General features: G+C 34.7%; 1 protein-coding gene across 1 annotated transcript in view; it reads right to left on the bottom strand.

Annotated features, from left to right (window-relative positions):
• The window catches only part of FOXP2 (forkhead box P2), an 852,864-nt gene that overhangs the window by 513,176 nt on the left and 314,869 nt on the right, over positions 1–24,819 (bottom strand). The window lies entirely within an intron of this gene.

Below are 24,819 nucleotides of genomic sequence, written 5' to 3'. Positions count from 1 at the left end.
ATGTATCTGTCCAGATCTCCCAACACCGTTTGTTGAAGAGGCTATTTTGATTCTATTTTATGTTTCTACCCGCTTTGTCCAATATTAATTGACCATAGAGACTTGGGTTTATTTCTGGGTTCTCTATTCTGCTCCATTGATCTATGTGTTTGTTCTTGTGCCAGCACCGGACTGTTTTGATTAGAGTGGTCCTGTAATATAGTTTGATGTCAGGTATGGAGATTCCCTTTATTTTGCTCTTCTTTCTCAAAATTGCTGCAGCTATTGGGGGCACTTATGGTTCCATATAAATCTTTGAACTGTTTGTTCTATATCAGAGAAATATGTTATTGGTACTTTAATAAGGATTGTGTTGAATCTATACACTGCTTTGGGTAGTATGGACATTGTAATGATGTTAATTCTTCCAATCCATCAACATGGTGTATGCTTCCATTTATTAGTGTTTTCCTTAATTTCTTTCTTCAGTGTTGTGTAGTTTTCTGAGTACAGGTTTTTTACCTCTTTAGTTAGGTTTATTCCAAGGTATTTTATTTTCTTGTTGCTGTATCAAATGGGATTTCCCCTGATTTCTGTTTCTGATATATCATTATTGGTGTACAAAAATGCCTTTTATTTCTGAATGTTGACTTTGAACCCCACTGTTTTGCCAAAGTTACTTATTAGGTTGAGCAGTGTTTTGGTGGATTCTGTAGGGTTTTCAATGTACACTGTCATGTCATCTGTAAACAATGAGTTTTACTTCATTGTTTACTTCATCCTTTACAATTTTGATGCGTTTTCTTTCTTCTTTTCTGATTGCAGTGGATAGGACACCCAGCACTATGTTGAATACAAGTGGTGAAAGCAGACATCCTTGTCTTTTTCCTGATCTTAGTGGAAAAGCTTTAATTTTGCGCATTGAGTATGGTGCTGGCTGTAGGTCTCTGGTCTATGGTATTTACTACATTGAGGAATGCTCCCTCTATTTGTACTTTGTTGAATGTTTTTATCATAAATGGGTGCTGCACCTTATCAAATGCTTTCCCCCACCTGTTGATATAATTATATGATTTTTGTCTTTGCTTATGTTTATGTGAGGTATTATGTTTATTGATTTGCAGATATTTACCATCCTTGCATCCCTGGGATGAATGCCACTTAATCATGGGGTATAGTCTTTGTAATGTATTGCTGCATTGCGATTTTCCATGTTTTATTGAGGATTTTAGGTACTGTGTTCATTAATGATATTGGTCCATAGTTTTCTTTCTTTGTTGTGTCTTTATCTGGTTTTGGTATTAGGAGGGTTCTGGCTTCATAAAAAGACTTTGGGGGTCTTCCTAATTCTTGGATTTTTGGAAAAGTCTAGGAAGGATAGGGGTTAGCTCTTCCTTCAATGTTGTGTAAAATTCTCCTGTGAATTTATCCTTTAGATCTAGGGCATTGTTCAGTACCACAATATCTTTGGTGATATTTTGCTTGGAAGATCAATCGATCCCTTGTTGACAGTTGTATGTTAAAAATCTCTAGTAAGAGTGTGTTGCTGTCTATATCTTTCTTGATGTCTTACAAAATTTTTCTTATGTATGTGGGTGCTGTTATGTTGGGTGGATATGTATTTATAATGCTTATGTGTTCTTGGTGCATTTTTCCCTTGAGTATTATTAAGTGATGTTCTGAGTCTTTTTTCATGGACTTGTCAGATATAAGTATTGCTACCCTGGCTTTTTTTTCCCTGTATGTTTGCATGGGATATTTGTTTCCAGTCCTTCACTTTCATTTTGTGTAGGTCTTTTGTTCTGAGGTGGTCTCCTGTAGGCAGCATATGTGTGGGTCATGTATTCTTATCCATTCAGCTATTCTATGTCTTTTGATTGGAGCATTTAATCCATTTATATTTAAGGTTATTAATGATAGGTACTTATTCATTGCCATTTTACCCTCTTTGTACCTTTCTCCTTTCTCTTTTACCATTTTTCTTCCTGTTCTTAAAGCAGTTCCTATAGCATGTCTTGCAGTGCTGGTTTGGTGGGGTGTATTCTTTTAGCCTTCTTTGGTCTAGGAAGCTCCTTATTTGGCCTTTCATTTTAATTGAGATCCCTGCTGGCTAGAGTATTCTCTGTTGCTGGCCTTTGTTTTCCATTACTTGGAATATTTCTTGCCATTTCCTTCTGGCTTGTAGCATTTCCATTGAGAAATCAGCTGCTAGACTTATTGGGGCTCCCTTGCATATAACTTCCTGTTTCTCCCTGGCTTCCTTTAAGATTGTCTCCTTGTCTTTAAATTTTGCCATTTTAATTATGATGTGTCTTGCAGTGGGCCTCTTTGGGTTCCTCTTGACTGGGACCCTCTCTGCTTCCTGGACTTGTCTGGCTTCTCTTATCAAATAAGGGAAGTTTTCCATCATTACTTTTTCAAACAGGTTTTCTATCTCTTTCTCCTCTTCTTCTCCTTCTGGTATACCCATTATATGGATATTATTCATTTTCATGTTGTCCTGCATTCCCCTTACCCCTCTTCATTCTTTTTCAGTCTTTTTTTTCTTTTCTTTCTCTTTTTGGGAGACTTTTTCCTATAGCTCATTGATTCGATCCTCTGCTTCATTGAGCCTGTCTTTGATTCCTTCTACTGTGTTCTTCAATTCAGAAATTGTATTCTTCATTTTCTCTTGTCTTTGGTGACTGTTTCTATGTCCTTTTTTATGCTGATATAATTTGCAATAAGTTCCTCATAATTTCCCTGCAGTTTTTGGTAGTTTGCAATGAGTACATTGTGCTTATTTATAACCATTGTTTTGAACTCAGTGTCTGATTGTTGGCTTGTGTCTATCTCATTTAGCATTCTTTCTGAGGATTCCCCCTGTTCTTTAGGTTGAGGGTTGTTTCTTTGTCTTCCCATCATTTCTGGGACTCTTCTTGTTTGCTTCTGTTTCTTAAACTGATCTATTTTGACTTTCTGATTTGTGGTGAGAACTTCTATGGAAGGCCTGTGAGATACAGTGGTACAATCTCCTTGATCACGTGAACTTAATGTTCTTGGGATGTCCTCTATGCTTGCTTTCAGGATGTAATTGGGTTTTGATTGTTGTTGGGTCATTCTTTTGTGGGTCCTTCCCTGCAGCTTGTTGACTGAGGGTGACTTAGCCCAACACGTCTTATGTGCTGTTGTGCATGCACTGCCTGAACAAAATCACAGAGCCTAAGAAAAAAACCCATACCTGCAAATATAACTCCCCCACAATCCCACTATAAATATCAATGAATCAGTATTAAGAAGGGTGTAATGAGATTAAAATTATTATAAAAAAAGAGAGTGGATATGAGATGACCTACTCAAAGAGATATGATTTTGAGAGGGAGGAGCACTAATAAGAGTTGGGAGTTGGAACAATGGAAGGAGAGAAGGTAAAGGGTACCTGGTGGATAATGAAAAGGAATGAATGATGTGGATTGGAGTATAAGAAGGCAAGTGTTTAATATTAGGTTTAAGCAGAAATTAAAATAGTATAAAATAAAATAAAGTGAGAGAGAGAAAGGAAAAGGAAGGAAAATATTAAATAATTGATAAAAACATAGGAGTCAAATTGGAAAGATCCATCAGAGTACTATCAACAGCAAAAAGCTAAAATTAATATAGTTGGTATGAAAATAAGTGGGGAAAAAGAAATAAAGAGAAGCCTAAGAGATGTTTAGAGGAGTGGAAGTGATTTTGTAATGATAGAGGGAGAGGGAATACTAAGAGTGGGGAACAAAAAACTAGACTAAGTGAGGAAAAATTAAAATTTGGGATGTATAAAAGAGGAAAATAAAGAAACATAAAAGGGTTGGATGAAAGATAAATAGAGGAAAAACAAAAAAGAAAAAGAAAAAGAAAACAGGCTAAGATGGCACAATTAAAATTTAAGTAAAAAAAAGAGTAGGAGAGGAATCCAGTAATATTTGTTCTTTGAAATACAGAATCTGTGAAGTTCTAGAAATAATCTTGAAGAAACAATGCAAGAACAACTACCCTATCTAAAACCAACTAGCAAAGTTTCTTACAGGTATAGAGAGAACATGGGTATTTTAATAGCTGGGCAAAGGATGTGCAATGACCCTTGACAAGAGAATTTGTTTTGAGTGTCTGGACAAGGGAGAAATAGTATTAGTGTGGAATGGAAACAAGTTGTAGCTAGAGAGAAAATCAAGTTTGAAATGAGGATATTGCAAGGAAAGGGGAAGGTAAGTTGGGCAAAGAGAAGGGAGGGGCAAAATATGTGAATTGAAATACCCTATAGTACAAAATCTAGTGACTTAGTATATACAAATTTGCTGGACAAGAAATGATCAGTTATAAAGCTATGCAGGAAAGAAAATATCTCAAATCATGAAGACCCAGTGGCTTTTGTCTCAGTAGCCTCTTGTATTTACCACTGTTTTTTTTTTTCCCTTTGGGAATCTGCCTCTGGTGATGTCAAATGTTGATCCTGTCTGAACTTAGGTAGCCTGTTCAATACTTCCAGTGATCTGCTATCACTGGCTGTCTCCTTCAATTGTTAATATGGTCCCTCTACATTCAGCAGTCAAGTTTAAGCACCATAGGGTAGGGCAGAATCTCTCCTGTGGTGGGGGCTATTGTTTCCAATCAGGTAGCTGCTTCTTAGAGGGGAGTGGTTTGCCTGAGCAGGATGATTGCTGTGTATGGGGGTTCGCTCAGCACTGGATCCCAGGGGCTACTTTCTCAGTTCTCTCCCCAAAGCCTCTGTATCCAGTCAGTCTTCAGGTGTCTCCACCCTGCTCTGCTCTTGCCTTTGCCTGAGTCCCAGGTAAGTGGCTGTGAATGAAAATTTGTGTCTTGGCCCTTTAAATAAGCCCTTGCATCTCCAACCATCTGTCTCTGGCAGAGAGCAACCCTGCTGCTTTTTCCACTGGTTGTTATCTGTGTACTTTTTGGGCTCTGGTGTTCTAAGCTGGGAATCCTAGGTTAGGGTTTAGACCCCAATTTTCTCAGGGGATCCAACTGGCCGTTTAATTATCCCACCGGCACTGCTGCCCATGGATGCCCAGCGAGCTCTCTCAAGTCTCCACCACACTCCTTACCAGATCAGTTTTGCTGTATGTCCAGAGTTACATGCTTCTCTCTGGCTATTGTTCAGTTGTTTGTTCAGGGTGGTTTCTCCACAATTGAGTTGTAATTCCAGATTGGTCTGAGAGGAGGTCAATGTGACTTCCATTCACTCCTCTGCCATCTTCCCTCCATGAGCAGGAGATTCTTACCTATCACTTTTACTTTCTCATTAAGCATCTTTAATTTTCAATAAAAATGTAAAATGCTTTCATTTTCTAAGTTATTAGAGTCACATAGTTTGTGTCTTCCATAGATAGTTTGGAAATATGAAACTGGTTTTCTACTTTGAAGCCCATGAAAGATATAGCTTTTAGTCATCATCAGAGTGAGTAGTGGCAATAACAAAGCATACTGAAGAAACAGATTTAAGAACATCAGAAATAGTAGCTCTAGGATCAAAGCCCCAGTAAAAAGGATTTTGCTTATCTCACCTGCTATACTATATTTAAAACAATATATTCTGATATATGTTGTCTTTTGTTGGCAAAAAGGTAGCTTGCATGCAAAAAAAATAGTATTTTTCAAAGTGTGAGTATTTTTGTACTCAATTTCAATTTTTTATCTGATTTTTTTATCTGCCTACATTCTGTTCAAATAAATGTGTCCTAATATTAACCCACCTGTGAGTAAATTTCCTCTTGAACAAATACCATATAACAACCTTAACTTAAAGTCTTACCAAGTAGCTTATAAGAACAGTTCTTTGAGAATTCGATTATAATGAATTCCATAAATGAAAAGTACATTTCCAATTTATATGTTTATGGCCATTGGCAGATGAATGGATAAGTAAGCTGATATAGGCATACAAAGGAATATTCAGCCTTAAAGAGGAATAATTTCTGAGAAAAGCTAAAAAACAAATGAACCTTTAAATCATTAATTCTAAGTAAAATAAACTAATCATAAAAGGACAAATATTATATGACTCCACTTATATGAGATACCTAGATTATTCAAATTCATACAAACATAAAATGGAATGGTGGTTGCCAGGGGCTGCAAGGGGATGAGAGGAAGAATTATTTACTGTTTAATAGGTACAGAATTTTAGTTTTGCAAAATGAAAAAAGTCCTGAAAATGGTTGAACAAAAGTTAAAAAAAAATTTAATTCTACTGAGCCAACTCTTTTTAAATTTTTTATTTATTATTGTTCAGTTACAGTTGTCCTGCTTTTTCCCTCATTGCTCATGCCAATGCTTAAAAAGTTAAATTTCATATTATGTATATTTGAACCAAAATTTAGGTTATTAACTAATATACATGTCCATATGGGAGTAAATCTCTAAAATAAAGATATTTGATATTTATAATTTAATGCAGAATAGTAACTGAAAGCAATGAAAGAAACTGGTGATGAAGAAAAGATTGAAGGAACAAGGACTAAAGTGGAACTATATTTCAAAGAAGGTAGATGGAAAATGTTTTTAATCAAAAGAAAAGCTCCATATTTTTCTTGTGAGACAGAGATAAAAGGAAATATGTAGGCTAAGAGTATAGGGAATTCATTGATAAAAGAAAAATGAGCAGAAGAATTCACAGAGAGAAAATATAGAAATCAGAAGGGGAGAAGTTCCTGAGCAGGAACAGAACTAAGGAAGAATGAAAAGAGAATAAAATAAGAAAAATATGAAAATTACAGTTTCTGTTAATATGCATCATTAACAGGGAGGAGAGAACACCAGATGCTGAAACCCCATGATTCCGGAAGGTCCAAGATGGTAGTAGAGTAGGTGGAAGCTATACTAGTCTTCTCCCAGGACAAAATTGGAATTACAATTAAAATACAGGGCAATTGACATGAATAACCAACTAATGACTAACTGAACAGAAGTCTTTTAACCAAGGATTTACAGAAGCCAAATAAAGAATGGTAGGGAAATCAACCTCATGATGAGCCTTCCAGCCCAGAACACGGGAGGTGGAAAAAGGTACCCGCACAACATTTGGTTGTGAAAATCAGTGAGGATTCTGTCTTCCAGGGAGAAATAGAAGTTAGTTAGAGACAAAGCTGCCCTCTTAAAGGTCTAACACACAAAATCTTGTTCACAGCCACTCACCCTGGGTTCCAGTGCAGGGAGGGCAAAGCACATTAGAGTTATGTGAGGAAAGACTGGGGTTTGTGGCTTTGGGGAGAAAGCTGAGGGGACAGCTGCCAGGATCCCCATACTGAGTCTCCCACACTACAGATGACATCTTGCTTGGGTGGAGCACTTTCCACCACATGGCATCAGCCTAGAGGATGAAATAGCCTCAACATCTGGAGTCTCTGTCACCCTGCCCTTCTGAGATCACATCATGCTGAAGAGTTAGCTGCCTGGACAGGGGTATAGAGGTCTAGACAGATTCAGAGGGCATGGGCAGTGTCTGAGTTGTGTGGCTCTGGGCTGGGGATCACTATAGCAATGAAGACTCAATTAAAACAATGTCCATGCAAGGAACATTGCTGGGGCACATAGATAAAGTGAACAAAGATTGTAGCACTGGATACCATGTAATGTCTACTACATAGACACCCCTACAAGACTGAAATACATAGCATAACTAACTAATACAAAACATACACAACCAGAGGCAGCCAAAACAAGGATAAATAAACCTGCCCCAAATGAAAAAGCAGTAGAAATCTCCGGAAAAATGGTTGAACAAAATTAGGGGAAGCAATTTACTGGCTATAAAGATCAAAACAATGATAATAAAGATACTCAAGAAACTCAAAACCACAAGGAACTTAGTGAAAAACAGAATAGCATGAAGGAAGACATAGAAACCATAAAAAAAAGGTCAGGCAGAAATGAAGACTATAATATCTAAACTGAAGAATACAGTTGAAGGAATAAAAAATCAGTTGGATGAAGCAGAGGGTCAAATCAGTGAACTGGAAAACAAGGTAGCAGAAAACACTCAATCAGAGCAGTAAAAAGGAAAAAAAAGAATTTTAAAAATGAGGATAGTTTAAGGGACCTTTGGGACAACATGATACATAATAACATCTGCATCATAGTGGTACCAGAAGGAGTTGAGAGAGAGCAAGGGATAAAGAATCTATTTGAAGAAATGATGACAGAAAATTCCCCTAACCTGGTAAAGGAAAAAAAAAAAGACGCAAAACACCAGGAAGTACAGAGAGTCCCAACCAAGATAAACTCAAAGAGATCCACACTAAGACACATAATAACTAAATGGCAAATGTTAAAGACAAAGAGAGAATCTTATCAGTAAGGGAAAGACCACCTACAAGGGAGTTCCCATAAAACTGTCAGCTGATTTCTCAACAGAAAGTTTGTAGGCCAGAAGGGACTGGCCTGAAATATTCAAAGTAATGAAAAGCAAGGACCTATAATCAAGACTACTTTAACCAGCAAGACTCTCATTTAAAATTTAGGGAAAGATAAAGAGATCCCAGACAAGAAACAGCTAACAGTTCATTATCACCAAAAGAGTATTATAAGAAATGTTACTGTCTTTATTGAGAAAAAGAAGAAAAAAAACAGGTGCATAGATATGAAGAATAAAATTATATGCCCTGAACAGTGTGGCTCTGTTGGTTGGGCATCATCCCACAAAGTGAAAGATTGCCATTTAATTCCTGGTCAGGAATTATTTGGGTTGTAGGTTTGTCCAGGTTGGGTCTCATATGAGAGACAACTGATCAATGTTTCTTACATCAATGTTTCTCTCTCTCTCTTTTTTCCTCTTTCTCTCTCTAAAAAAATAAGTAAATAAAATGTTTTTAAAAAGAACAAAATGGCATTAAATACCTACCTTTCGATAATCACTTTAAAAGCAAATGGCTTAAATGATTCAAACAAAAGATATAGAGCAGCTCATTGTATGTGCTATCTACAAGAGATTTATCTCAGAATGAAAAACACACACTGGAAGTGAAGGGATGGAAAGTACAAAATATATTATGCACATGGAAAAGAAAAATGTTTGGGTAGCAATACTTATATCAGACAAATTAGACTTTAAAACAAAGGCTGTAGTAAGACACATAGTGATAAAAGGAACAATCCAACAAGAGGATAAAACACTTGTAAACATTTGTTTTCCCAGCATAGAAGCACCTAAAAATCTAAAGCAATTCATGATGGACACAAAGAGAGGGACCAAAAGTAAAAAAAAAAAAGTCATTATAGTGGATTTTAACACTCCATTGATATCAATGGATAGATCTTTCAGAAAGAAAATCAACAAAGATACAGGAGCCTTAATAGAAACACTAGATCAAATAGAATTAATTGATATCTTCAGAGCATGTGAACCCAAAGCACCAGAATACAGTCTTTTCAAGTGCACATGAAACATTTTCTAGGAGAGTCTACATATTAGGATGCAAAGCAAGCCTATACATTTAAGACAGTTGAAATTATATCAAGCATTTATTTGACTGTAATGATGTGAAAGAAATCAATCATAAGAAAATAATAAAAATACATAATGACACTGAGGCTAAATAACATAGAACTAAAACATTAATGGTTTAACAATGAGATCAAGGGAAAAATCATAAGTAACATTGAAAGAAATGAAAATGAGAACACAACAACCCAAAATCTAATGGACCCAGCAGTTCTAAGAGTAAAATTCATAGCATTGTAAGCCTATCCCAAGAAACAAGAAAAATCTCAAAAAAAATCTTACTTTATATTTAATGAACTATAAAAAGAATAACAAAGTTCAAAGTGAGTAGAAGGAAGGAAAAATAAGTGAAATAGTTTAAACAAACAAAACAAAATATCAGTGAAACCATGAGCTTTGTCTTTGAAATGATAAACAAGACTGACATTTCACCAGGCTCATCAAGAAAAAAAGGAGAGAACCCAAATAAATGAAATCAGAAATAGAAGAACAGATGACACCACAGAAATGCAAAAGTTTGTAAGAAAATGTTACAAACAACCATATGCCAACAAATTGTACAATCTGATGATATGGATAAATTCCTAAAAAAAAAAAAAAAAAAAACAGGCTTCCAGAATAGAGTAAGGAAGAATCAGATAAACTGAATAGGCTAATTACAACTAATGAAACTGAAGTAGTAATAAAAAAATCCCAACGAACAAAAGTCCTGTACTAGATGACTTCACAGTTGAATATTACCAAATGTTCAAAGAAGAACAAACACAAATGCTTCTCAAACTATTCCAAAAATTCCCAAAGGAGGAAACACTCCCAAGCTCATTTTACAAGGCCAGCATTACCTTACTTTCAAAACAAGATAAAGGCACTACAAAGAAAAAACTTATATGCTAATGTCTCTGATGAACATAGATGCTAAAATTATCAACAAAATATTAGCAAAGTGGGTCCAGCAATACATTAAAAACCATATACCATAATCAAGGGAGATATATTCTGGGGATGAAAGATGACACAGTATCAGAAAAACAATGAATGTGTTAAGGCGAAGGAGGAGGAGGAGGAGGAGGGGGGAGGAGGAGAAGGAGGAGAGGGGAGGAGGAGAAGGAGAAGAAAGAAGAAGAAGGAGGAGGAGGAGGAGGAAAAGGAGAAGAAAGAAGAAGAAGAAGAAGAAGAAGAAGAAGAAGAAGAAGAAGAAGAATCACATAATCACATCAATAAATGCAGAAAAAGCACTTGATAAAATCCAGCCACATTTGTGATAAAAACTGTCCATAAATTGAGAATAGTGGAAACAGATCTCAACATAATAAAGGCCATATATTACCAACCCACCGCCAGCATCATAATCAATGGGCAGAAAATAAACTGTTTCCCTTAATTTCAAGAACAAGAGAGGGATGTCTTCTTTTAACTCTCTTATTCAACATATTACTAGAAGTCCTAGCCACAGAAATCAGAAAAGAAGAAGAAATAAAAGACATCTAAATTGGAAAGGAAGAAATAAAACTGTCAAATTTGCAGAAGACAAGATATAGTATACAGAAACCCTAAAGATTTCACCAAAACTGCTAGAACTGATAAATGGTTTCAGTAAAGAGCAGGATACAAAATAAATGGTGGTATTTCTATACACTAATAATCAACTATTAGAAAAGAAAGCTAAGAAACAATCCCATCTAAGTGCATACAAGTACTTAGGAACAAATTTAACCACAAATGTAAAAGACCTATACTTGGAAAATTATAAGACACTGAAGATATAAAGTGAAGAAAATTCAAATAAGTGGAACATATATCATTTTCATGAATAGGAAGAATTAACATCATTAAAATACCCATACTACAAAATCATCTATGGATTTAATGCAATTTCTGTCAAGATACCAATGACATACTTCACAGAATTAGAATAAATATTCCATAAATTTATATGGAACCAAAAAAGACCCTGAATAGTCACAATAGTCTTGAGAAAGAAGAACAAAGTTGGAGAAATCATGCAATCTGACATCAGACTATACTGCAAGGCCATAGTAATCAAGTGAAATAAGACAAGTGGTGAAAGACAAATACTGTATGATCTCAGCTATAAGTGGAACTGAATCAACAAAACACACAAGCAAGCAAAATATAACCAGGGACATTGAAATTAAGAACAAACTGACAGTAACCAGAGGAGGGGGAGAAGGGGTAATGGGGATGAAAGGGGGAAGGGTTGTCAAGGAACACGTATAAAGGACACATGGACAAAGCCAAAGGAGGGTAGGGTCAAGGGTGGGAGGTGGGATGGCTGGGGTGGCTGGGGGAGTGGTGGTGGAGAAATGTAGACAAATGTACTTGAACAACAATGAAAAAAAAGAAAAAAGGACAGGATGATACTGGCCTAAAAACATACATATAGATCAATTAAATAGAATAGAGAACTGAGAAATATACCCATGACTTTATGGTCAATTAATATTTGACAAAGAGGGCAAGAATATACAATGGTGTATAGACACAATCTATTCAAAATATGGTGCTGGAAAAATTGTAAGTTAACCTGCAAAAAAATGAAACTGCACCACTTTTTATTTTATGCCATGCACAAGAATAAGATCAAATAAATTCAAAACAATTAAAAATTATAAAAAATAGGTAGTAAAATCTTGAACATTTCCTGTTGCAATATTTTTTTCTGATGTATTTCCTCAGGCAAGGAAAACAAAAGAAAAAATGAACAAATGAGACTACAACAGATTGAAAAAATTTTGCACAGCAAAAGAAATCAACAAAATGAAAAGACAACCCACTGAATGGGGGACAACTCATTCACCAATACTAATACATTGATAAGTGGTTAATATTAAAAATTTGTAAAGAATTTATGCAACTTAACACCTAAAACACAATCCAATTAAAATATGGGCAAAGCATCTGAATGAACACTTCTCTAAAGAGAACATACAGATGGCCAATAAATATGAAAAATCCTCAATGTCTCTAATCATCACAGAAAAAAACACAATGATGTTATCATCTCATGTCTGTCAGAATGTCTATCATCAAGAAATCAACACACAAGTGTTGACAATGATGTGATTAAAGGAAACCCTCTGTTGGTGGGAATGCAGATTGGTGCAACCAGGTTGGAAAATAGTAAGGAGTTTCATCAAAAAATTAAAAATGAACTGCCTTACGACCCAGCAATTCCACTTCTGGGAATATATCAGGAGTAACCTGAAACATTGGTTCAAAAATGTATATGCATCCCTACATTCACTGTAGCATTATTGAGAATAGCCAAGATTTGGGAGGAGACCAAGTGTCCACCAGTACATGACTGTATAAAAAAGCTGTGGTACATATACACAATTGAATACTACTTGGCTGTGATAAAAGAAATAAATCTTACCTTTTTTGACAGCATGGATAGACCTGGAGAATATTTATGCTAAGTGAAATATGCCAGTCAGAGAAATACAAACACCACATGATTTCACTTATTTGTTGTGTCTAATAAATAAAACAAACAAAATCAAAACAGACTCACAGAAGTAGAAAACAGACTGACAGCTGTCAGAGGGGAGAGGGTTGGGGAGCTGGGTGAAAAAAAGTGAAGGGGTTAAGTAAAAAAGAACAAACAAACAAAGAGACAGAGACCACAGTATGTTGATTACAAAAGGAAAGGAGGTCTGGGGGAGGTAAAAGAGGATAAAATAGGGACTAATGGTGATAAAAATAGACTTGATAAAACATAAAGAGCTACTAAGATATGAAAAAAAGAAAATAAATGATATTTTGGATGATGAACACAATACAATGTACAGATAAGGTATTACAGAATTATAAATTTGAAACTTATAAAAGTTTATTAACCAATGTTACCCAATAAATTTAAGTTTTAAAAACTTAAAAAAGAAACCCCATGATTCCAACTGAAATGCTAATAATATAGTTTCTCAGGGGAAAAGAGAAGTTTACACTAGACTCACAATATCCAATATTGGTAATATCTACCCACATGTGACTATTTAAACATAGGAAAATTAAATAAAATATCAAATTCAGTGATTTAATGGCACTAGTTATATTTCAGGTACTTAATAACTAGGTGTTGCTGATGGCTACCATATTGGGCAATGTAGGTATGAACATTTTCATCATAATCATAAGTTCTATTGGATATAGCCCTAGATGCATTTATTTTAAGGGTGGAAAATAATGCATTATATAGTTGCTTGTAATTACTGTGTTTTACTATGCATTGGATAGTGTACTAAGCACTTCATATACATGATTGAATTCAGTCCTCACAAAGATCTTTTGAGATAGGCGCTATTACATTTCCATTTTACAGATGACAAAACAGATTAAGAGGGACAAATAACTTGTTTTAGATCACACTGTAACAGAAATAAGATTGAACCCAAGGATTTTCTAACTCCAAAGACAGAAGAATGAGGAAGAAGACTAATATTTAGAAAGTGATAATATCTGGGTAGTTTAAAGCTGAATTGCTTTTCCGTTGGATAATCAGAATACAGTGAAATACACCAGTAACAAGAATGGAATGACTACACACAAAAATATTTATTAATGAAAATAAAATATCTATACCATATTAAACTTCCAATTTGAAATGTTTTAAATTAGAAAGTGCAAAAAGTTAAGTAGTCATACCAACTTTAACTTACCCACCTTACTCTGTAAGTTCCTGTCAAGTAGGAAAGTTAGAGTTGGCACAGAAAACACAACACTGCTATATGATGGTCTCAAAGACACTTATAAACATTCATTCATTAATAGTCTTTTTTATATAAAGTGCATCAAAATTTACCTAACAGAATACAAAAACTGAAGATCAAAGAAAAGACAACTGCATTGCTCTCTAACAGATTCACATCTCCTACTATTTAAAAAGAAAAAAAGGGAGAGTAATCTTTTATACACCTTCACCTTCTTATTTCTTGTACCAAACTGAAAACCATGTCCTATTGTTTTATTGTCAAAGATATGGAGCTCCTCTTCCACCCACTCTTTAATTTCTTTCTTTATGTATTCAGCTAATTGCCTGGGAATGTCTTTTAAACATCATTACAATAACTTACCTGTGCAGTTTTAACCACTCATATTAACTGGTATAAACCTCATCCTTTCTTTAAAGGATATGTGACCTCATTTTAAATTAGGAAAAATAAAACTAAAATCTGATGGGGTTTTTTTTTTGGTGTTTAATTAAAAGTTTGAAAACTGAAAGGTATAAACTTCTTGGCTCTTCATAGTGATTTTTATTCTTAAGCTATTAAAAATAAAGCTATTATTTATTTCTATATACTTAAAACATAAAATACTAGGCTAGAAAAATCAGGTCAGTTAAATGGTTTGTTCAGCACAGTATTTCATTTTAAGAGAACCAGTAGAGGATATTTTATGTGCTTATAACTTCTTAGATATTTTTATAAATTATTTACTATTTAATGGCTTCAAAATAATTTGCCCCCAATAACTTACTAGGATGTATCACTCAAGAATGTAGGCACACCCTTTCAGAATTTGTTTATATTTTTCAATTAGTGTGCTTTACTATTTTCTGAGCTAATGTCATGTGTGTCACTGTCTATTCATCAAAAGGCCTTCCCTTATTCAAGAGAATGAAGGAAAACATTTTGCATGAGAGAGGCTTCCAAGTCACATTGTAAAAAGAGATCTATTCAAGGATGGGAGAATTTTACGACCATATTTTGTCACCTGTCAGATGGAAATCTATTTCTTAAGATGAATTATTTTCAGACTTCTTATAAATGATTATTTAGAGTTTGTTGATTTAATATTATCACCAGGAAAACCTATCACTGAGAAGGCCATCATTTTACAATTTTGTATTTAAGCTTTATTCCCCCTTCCATGTGAGGTTTCCAGTTCTTTTTACTTCTTTGACCCAATGATTTTATCAATTTATTCACTATTAATCCTCCTTTCCCAACATACACACATTTAAGTTCCTTCTTCTATTGAAAACTTTATTTTTGTGGCTGAGAAATCATATCTACAAAAGCTGTTTGTCATAAACTCTCTGAACAGGGTTGAATTGAGAAGTTAGTAGGTGCTTATGAGAATCAAACATCTTTCTCTGGCCATTATTATGCTCTGGTTAAATATTTCAGTTCTATTCAAAGACTAACTTTATATGGAAAGTGATTTTATGAGGATTTTAAAGAGATTTTTTTACATCAGAAATGAAAGATAAAACTTAATCTAATTGGCCCAAAGCAGACTTTTTAATGGCCTGTTTCAATGTAAACAGCTTTAATATCTCTTGAAATATTTTTTGTAAAATTTCCCTGAAATATATGCTTGTTAAACATCTTTTTTTTACTTTTTTTTACTGAGTGATAATCTTCACATCATATTTTATTAAATATGAGGTTCAATTGTAAGATACATTATTATTTTATGAACTGTTAAAAAGGGGAAAATTGTATCAAATGTTGTAAATGCCATTGATTGTGAAACACATTCTATTTTCAGGTATGGAAAAATATGAACAAAAACAAATGTGTTTTACAATTGATAAGCTATGATGTGTGTTATCTAAGCCGATTTAATTATCAGTGATCTTGAAAGAAACTAATAAACTTTAAAGACTCAAAATAACTGGCTTATACGGCAAACCCTTGAGAATCTTTTTGTCTGGTTACTTTTTTTTGTCAAAATATTTTTAAATTTTATTTTAATTGTTGTTCAAGTACAATTTTCTATTTTTTACTCCCATCTCAGCCCACCCACCCAGCCCTCCTCACCTCCTTCCCATTTCCACCCCTGCCCTAGTTTTTGTCCACATGTCCTTTATACTTGTTCCTGTAAAGCCTTCCCCTTTTTCCCCTGAAATTCCCTCCCCTCTCCCCTCTTGACACTGTCAGCCTGTTCTCTATTTCAGTGTGTTTAGTTATATTTTGCTTGTTTGTTTGTTTTGTTGTTTAGGTTCTTGTTAAAGGTGAGATCATATCATAGTGGTTAGTACTCTGCATTGTTAAACATCTTTGAGTTTTGAATTCTGCTGCTGTTTATCAATGACTTCTTAACCTCATCTGTATTCTTCCAGTTATTCTACTTCTGTTCATTGGTGGAAATGGTCATCAAAATGTAGTAAGTTGATTGAAGAGTCTCAGATACTGCTTTACAATATGTTTTCTCCTTTTATAAAAGATGTACATTACTTTGTAAGATAACAAATTCAGAAGAATCCAACTGGGACCTCAAACATATCTTCAACAACATATGAATTTTATACTAAGTAGGACAAAAATATCATCTTCAAGTGGAAGCCACATTCCCATAAGAAATGAGATACTAAACTATTAATAGTTGACCCATGTTTTTTCTGTTTGGTAAGAAACCTTAAATTCCATCACAGTTTAAACACTGTAAAACATTACAATTTATGTTCATATAAATGAAACTAGCTGTTCAGCTAATCTACTAGTCAGTATTTCTGATATTTCTAAGATGGAAAACTTCACGTTGGATCTGAGAAAAAGACAATGTCAAACAATTTGTAAGTCAAAGATATTGTAATACACACTGATATAAGATGTTTACTTTTTAAATGTTATGGCAGCAAACTGAATAGTTATGATAAGTAAAATTACCTATTTTAAGTAGTGGCTTTTTCTCTTTTAAAGTTTTAGGGTGTGCACATTGTATTGTCTTTGTTACTCTCTTGAGATCCTTCCTTTCAGTCTCTTATACTGTTTTGTTATACTTGGGCCATACCAGGACTTCTATATAGCCTATACAACTACTGTTTCTTATGCTCACTCTTAAAGAGATGGTTCTATAATACTGTTTCTCTTTTTCATAATTGACATACTTGATCAATCCCGGGATTTGTGTTCTTGCTTTGCATAGGGACAATATTCAATCATGACATAACTACCAAATACAGTACAATATACAGATTAAAACACATAATTCTGCAGCAAATTCTATTGTTTCGACCTTGAAAATATACCCAGAACTCAACCTCTAGAATTATCATCAACCATTACTTCTACCACAACCATCTAGACCCAAACCACCATCATCTTCAATCTGGATTACTATAATAGCTTCCTAAGTAGTCTTTCTGCTTTTTCTTTCACCCCTTGTCTATACTCAATAAAGCAGCCAATATGATGGTTAACAAAGAAGTGACATTATGTTTTAAAATCACTCTTCTCAAATTCCTTCCATAGTTTTCATTCTAAGGGGTTAAACAACAAAGTGCTTAAATCATCTAGAATTTCACATAGGATTTGACTCTTCTCTGTTTCTCTGGCTTCTTCTCCTATCACTGTTTTTTAATCTTACTAAGTGGGCTCTAGCCATGCTTTGCCCTATTGTTTAAACACATAAAGAATTTTCCTACTTGAAAGAATCTGCACTTGCTACTCCATCTCCCAGGAATATTTCCCCCCGAGATCAGTGTATCTATTTGGCTCACTTCTTTCATGTCTCTACTTGTTTCATGTGACTTTATTAGAAAGACTTTCTTTGTTTACTCTATATGTAATGATAAACACCACTCTTCCCCAACCTAGGCACTCCTTTTGCCCCCTTACCCTACTTTACTGCTCATCATAAAACATTACTATCTAACATTCCACACATGTATATTAAGTCACATAGAGCATGGACACTGTATTATATACTGCTGTATACCCAGTACCAAGAAGAGTGCCTGAAACACAGGATAAAATCAATAAATATTTATGAATGATGAATTAAAATTAAGTTTGAACCCATTTTATATAAGGTGTTTGACTTTGGGGGGAAATAGCCCTTCTGTATTCTGTCTACTCATTATAAATCAGAAATATAATAATAACAACATATTATCAGGCCTATTTATGTAATGTGAGGAGAAAAACAGTTAGTACATATAGCTAGGCACATAAATCAGTGCCTAGCATAAAATAAGTCTTAAAATTAAGTTTTAGCTATTGCTAATCTTAGTAAACCTATTAAGTTAACTCCATATAGCCACATTCTCTACTAGACACAAGGATAGAAGTAAAAAATAAAATGACTCAATATTTTCCTTTCCTTTCTCTTTATCCTTATAGTTTTGTGGATATTTATTTTAAAAACTCAATTGTGACCAACTGTAAGCAAAAATTCAAGTGTTCTAAATTAAAAACAACATGTTTTCCAGTAACAGGGAGACTATAATCTGAATGAATATACATTGAATTTTTTCATTTATTTTATGTATCTTTATTTATTTTTATAAAAGGTACTTCCAAAAATTTTAAAATATACTCAATTCATTTTCCACTTCTTAATTATCATATGTCTTTCTTGCTCATTACTATGCAATGATTGCAAAGCCAACTACCCTCTTATCCTCAAAGAACTTCTAGCTTAGGAGTGGACTGTAAACATGCAAAACAAGTGAATCATCAGTTATGATGGGCGTTATGTTAGAATCATACTCAGCAGAGATAAGACTACCATTTGTTTTGGACTCAGGAAAGGCTCATCAGTGAGGAGGCAGGATACCAGTAAGAACAGTACTGCTTAAACAGAAATGATGATTCACTTGGGCAGTTGCAAAAGGAAAGGAAGGGAGAAGGAGGCAATACAAGAAGTCTTAAGAAAATAAAATAAGTAAGAAGTTTTCATCAACTGGGACTGTAAAAAGAAAAATAAAACAAAGATTAGCATCCCTATGCCTGACTTGGGCAAATGTTGCTGCTCTCAAGACAAGCTGCAGAAGGTAAGGAGTTTTGGAGTGCAATATAATGGATCCATGTACTTTTATAAGGTTGAATTTTACAAGTCTGTGAGATAAGCAAGGTGTGTGAGATATGCATGTAGATAATGAGATACTCAAGTGGAGAGCTTTAGAGAAAATGTTGGGTTATAAAATAGATTCAAGTATTTGGAATATAAACATAAATAAAATAGGCATACTGATAACAAAACCATTATACAGAATATATGGAAGAATGGGAAGAAAACCATCTCCAACCATGTTTGAGCAAAGGCGCAGTTATAGAATTCTGACAATTTGTCATGAGATTATTTCATGACACATAGTGATAAAAATACACAAAAGAAGTTTTCTGACTGACTCATTTCACTGAATATAATATCCTGCAGGTTCATCCATGGTGTTGCAAATAAGATTTCATTATTTTTTATGCATAAGTAATATTCCATTGTATATATGCACCACAATTTTTTTTATCTAGTCATCTATTAATGGGCATTTGCATTGCTTCCATATCTTGGCTACTGTAAATAATGTGAGGTTGAAGAACTGATTGAAAGAAGTGATGGGATTAAGAAGCCCAATTTTGTACTTACAAAATGCTCATGGGGATGTAAGGTACAGCATAGAGAATATAGTCAATAACACTGCAATAACTAGTAGAGTGCCCGGTGATTACTGGAAATATTGGGGGGGATACTTTGTAAAGTGTATGATTGTCTAACCACTACCAAATATATTTATATATTTAATTTATTCAAGGAATATTTACAGGACTTGATAAATATTCTAGAATAAATTGACAGTAATTGTTTGAAGATTAGTTTCTTTAAAGTATATATATGTGTGTGTGTGTTTGTGTGTGTATAATACACATATCATGTATATAAAGCCTTATAAAGTATCTGGCCTTATATTGTTTCCTTGACTTTGCTTAATGGTTTAAGATTACACCTGAAGAAGAATCTAAGTAGGATTTTTAAATTGGAGAAACACATTATTAAATGGAATAAGATGAAGATTTCAAGTTTAATAAAGGTAAGGTTTTTATTTTGTTCACTATCCCTAACACAAAGGCTTAGTCCAATAAATATTTATTAAATAAATTGATTAAAATATGCTTTGAAGAATATTCTCATTTAAAGTGATAAGTTAGCCTTATTGAAAGAAAAAATCTTGTTTAACATTAAGATATACTTTGTAGTACCTCCAATGAGATTGTTTTTGAATATCATAGTTAAAAAGATATTCTGTATCATTTTATATGAGTGTGAACAATTTTGGCTTTCAAAGTCTATTATTTCAGATCTACAGTGTCACATATGTTCAATAAATCTTTAAACTTCTTTTAATGCCAAAGAGAAATCACATGTATAGTCTGTCTGTGAATATCTCATATTTTGTGTTCCTAACTCATTCTTACAATTTCTCCAACAATAACCCTTTAGCACAGTTTGTCTGAGTGTATTTCAGAAAATAAAATGCTTATAAGTTTTAGGAAATTAAACCTTTTTTCCATGTTCTTTTTAATAGCATAAATCTCACACACTTATAAAACTTAAAAGTGTATAAATATTATGAACTTATACATGATATGCAAGTCTTCTTACAAAGATGAAAACAGAAGACAACTCAGTTATAAAACTCACATGGAATCTTCAGTGTTATAAGTAAAATGCATTTTTATTTGTAAGATGTATTTTTTGAAAATTAAAACAGTAAGAACATTAAAATGCCAAGTATGTGAACTACCAATGGACAATAGTCCTATTTTAAGTTTCAAAAAGGAGCTATGATTAAACATTATTATCCCTGTATTTTTTTCACACTACACTGATTATTGGAAATGTTTCACTGGTTATACAAATATGCACAGCTTCTTAAGCTTTAAAAGTACATAGTGTCAGTTATAAGAATGTGTGTGAAGCTTCAGATAATAAAAAGAAAACATCCACATATTCCATATATAATGAAATAGCTGGGTCTTCTACAGAAAGTTGGCTTTGTATTTTCTGCATTCACCTTCTATTTTTCTCATTCATATTAATGGATATATATATATCACTCTGGATAGTTGAGTATCACCTATGTTCAAGCCACAGTGCAATTCATTTCGTAGAGTAAAAGAAAAAAGGCAAGGATGACAATATTAACATCAGATAGAGTAGAAATAAAGGCAAGGAAAAATAAACTGAGCCAAGAGGGTAGAAAAAAGATACATTCTATGGCCAAAAAATCATTAAAGTTTACAAATGATAAAAGTAAAATATATGCATAAAGAAAATTTTGAAAGGGAAGATGGCGGAAGAGTGAAGGGAAGCCAAACTAGCCTCCTCCCAGGATCAATCTGGAATTAGAACTACATTGTGGAGAAATCACCAGGAACAAACAACTGAACAATATTAAGAGAAAAGCTTTATAACCTCAACAGAGAGAAGAAACAGCTTCAGCATTATCTGACTAGTAAGGAGTGTGGTGGAAACTCCAGAAGCCTGCTGGGTGCCCACATGCAGCGTCACCAGAGGGATAATTAAGAACTGGCTGGATCCTCCTGAAAAAAACAGGGTCTAAACTTTAAGCTAGGATCCTCAGCCTAGATCATCAGAGCCCAAAAAGAACACAGATGGGAGTGAAGGACAGAAAACCGTACTTGAACAATGATTACAATAAAATTAGAAAAAAAAAAGAACACAGATAACAACTGGTGGCAAAAAGCAGCAGGATTGCTCTCTGCCAGAAACATGTGGCTGGAGAGGCAAAGGACCATTTAAAGGGTCAATGCACAGATTTTCATTTGCAGCCACTTACCTGGGGCTCTGACTAAGGTGGAGACAGTGTTGACTAGAGATGCCTGAGGAAAGTCTGGGGACATACATTTTGGGGAATGAGCTGAGAGAATAGACACCAGGATGTGTCACCAGTGCTGAGTCATCTCCAATATGGCAGCAGTGATCATGCTCAGGCAGACCACTCCCCTATAAGTGGAAGCAGCCTTAGGGAAAACAACCACCCCAACACCAAGAGAGACTCTGTCTCTGCTCTGTGGTACTTAACCCTGACTTCTGAGTGCAGAGTGACTAGACTAACAACTGAAGGAATCAGCCACAAACAGTAGATTCCTGGTAAACTCAAATGGAATCACCATCTGACATCATCAGAGGAGGATCCAGAAATAAAAAAAAAATAGTGGTAAATACTAGAGGCTACCAAAAGAAATCCAATGTGGTCTTCTCCATGGTTAGCAATATTTTCTTTCCAGAATAACTTCTTAACCTTTATTTCTTATCCTTCAAGTTTGTGCATATTCAGTCACTAGAATTTATACTATAGTTTATTTCTCTCCTTTCTTATAATAGTCTTAATCTCTTTACACCCTATGAATACTGGTTCATTTGCTTTTGATAGTGGGATTGTGGGGAAGAGATATTTTTGCGGGTGTAGGTTTATACCTTAGGCTTTGTAGTGTTGTTCTGGCAGCACCTACACAACAGCATACAAGACATGGAAGATGGAGTGACCCTAACTCAACCATGTGGAGAGAAGTACCCACCAAAGAGCAACCCAACAGCTTTCAAGACTCAGTTATATCCAGAGAGTCAACACAAATAGAATAAAGGCATTCCCAGAGCATCAAGTTCAGAAAATCAAAGAGACTGCACCACTGAATCTCACAGTTCTCCTACCATAGAAGTTCACACCACAAAGTCAAAAAGTCAAAACAGATCAATTTAAGAAGCAGAGGCAAATGAGAAGATTCTCACAAATAATGGGAAGACAAAGAAACAATCCCCAAATGAAAGGAAAGGAGGGATCCTCAGAAAGAATGCTAAATGAAATACAGGCAAGTCAACTATCAAATATTGAGTTCAAAACAACAGATATAAAGAAGCTCAGTGAGCTCACAGAGAATCACCAAAAACTATAGGGAAGCTACAAGGAAGTTACCAGGAATTACACCAGCATGACTAAGGACATAGAAACTATCAACAAGAGCCCAGAGAAAATGAGGAATACAATTTCTGCATTGAATAACACAGTAGAAAAATTCAAAGGGAGGCTAGATGAAATAAAGTGTTGACTCAGTGAGCTGGAGGAAAAGGTAGAAAAAAATCACAGAAACAGTAAAAAAAGGAAAGAACACTCAAAAAGAATGAAGAGGGGTTAAGGAAAATTCAGGACAACATGAAATGTAAAAATATCCACACAATGGAGAAACCAGAAGGAGAAGAAAGCAAGAGATAGAAAGCAAGAGATAGAAACCCTGTTTGAAAAAGTAATAATGGGAAAATGTCCCTAATTTGATGAGAGGAAAAGTCACATAAACCCAGGAAGCACAGAGGGTCCCAATCAAGAAAAACCCAAAGAAGTCCACTCAAAGACATATCATAATTAAAATAAAAAATTCAAAGACAATGGGAGACTCTTAAATGTAGCAAGGAAGAAACAGGAGTAACATAAAAAGAAGCCCAAATAAGGCTAGCAGCTGACTTCCCGGTGAAAACACTACAAGCCAGGAAGGACTGACAAGAAATATTCCAAGTAGTGGAAAACAAAGGCATGCAACCAAGCCTACTCTACCCAGCATAGCTCTCAATTAAAATGGAAGGTGAAATAAGGAGTTTCCCAAACAAAAGAAGGCTAAAAGAATATACCAAAGGGAATGCTTTAAGAAAAGGAAGAAAGAGAGTGAACGAGAGAGTAACATAGGCATGAAGGTAGTAAAATGGCAATGAATAAGTACTTATAATAATAACCTTAAATGTAAAAGCTTAAATGCTCCAATAAAAAGACATAGAGTAGCTGAAGAGATAAGAAAACATGATTTCCACATATGCTTCCTAAAAGAGAACCACCTCAGAAAAAAATAACTCCACAGACTGAAAGTGAAGTATTGGAAAAAAATATTCCAAGCAAATGCACAGGAAAAAAAATCTGGGATAGCAATAGGCATATTAAAATAGACTTCAAAACTTGGGACATAAAAAGAGACACAGAAGGACACTTTAAAATACTCAAAGGAAGAATCCATCAAGAAGACAGAAGCATTATACATATATATGCAATGAATATAAGAGCACCCAAATACATAAGAAAAATCTTGGAGGACTTCAAGAAAGATAGAGACAGAACACACTTATACTAAGGAATTTTAACAGCCCACTGCCAACAAGGGTGTCGGAAAATGCCTTGCCTGGTTTCAGAAGCTGGAACCCCAATGGCTCAGGATGAGTAAAGGACTTTGGGACCATAAGCCACAAATGAGACAAAGATTATCTCCCTGGCTGCCTCTGCCCCCTTTTACTTCACCCTGCTTGGCCCCAGGTGTATGACTGGTGAGCCAATGATGGATAAGATTCCTGAAAAGAGGGACACCCTAAGACAGGCACAGTTGCGAAGGAGCCCTCAGGGAAGAACTTGGAGGCTATAGAAAAAGGGGGTGATGCACCCTTACCCCTTGGCTTTGACATAGCCTGAGTCCTCATTCTGTCTGCAAGAAGTCTCCTAATCTCTTGGCTGCCTTGCTTCCCTTGCCTGACTTAAGCCTGAAACAATGCCAGAGGGTGGTGCTGCTTTGGGCAAGAACAGGTGGTTCCCCTAGGCAATCAGGTCTAAGAAGGAATGGATA

This window comes from Phyllostomus discolor, chromosome 10 (assembly GCF_004126475.2).
Source record: "Phyllostomus discolor isolate MPI-MPIP mPhyDis1 chromosome 10, mPhyDis1.pri.v3, whole genome shotgun sequence".
Classification (NCBI taxonomy): Eukaryota; Metazoa; Chordata; class Mammalia; order Chiroptera; family Phyllostomidae; genus Phyllostomus; species Phyllostomus discolor.
Note: the sequence above shows the minus strand (reverse complement) of the source record. Positions and strands in the feature narration are given on the sequence as shown.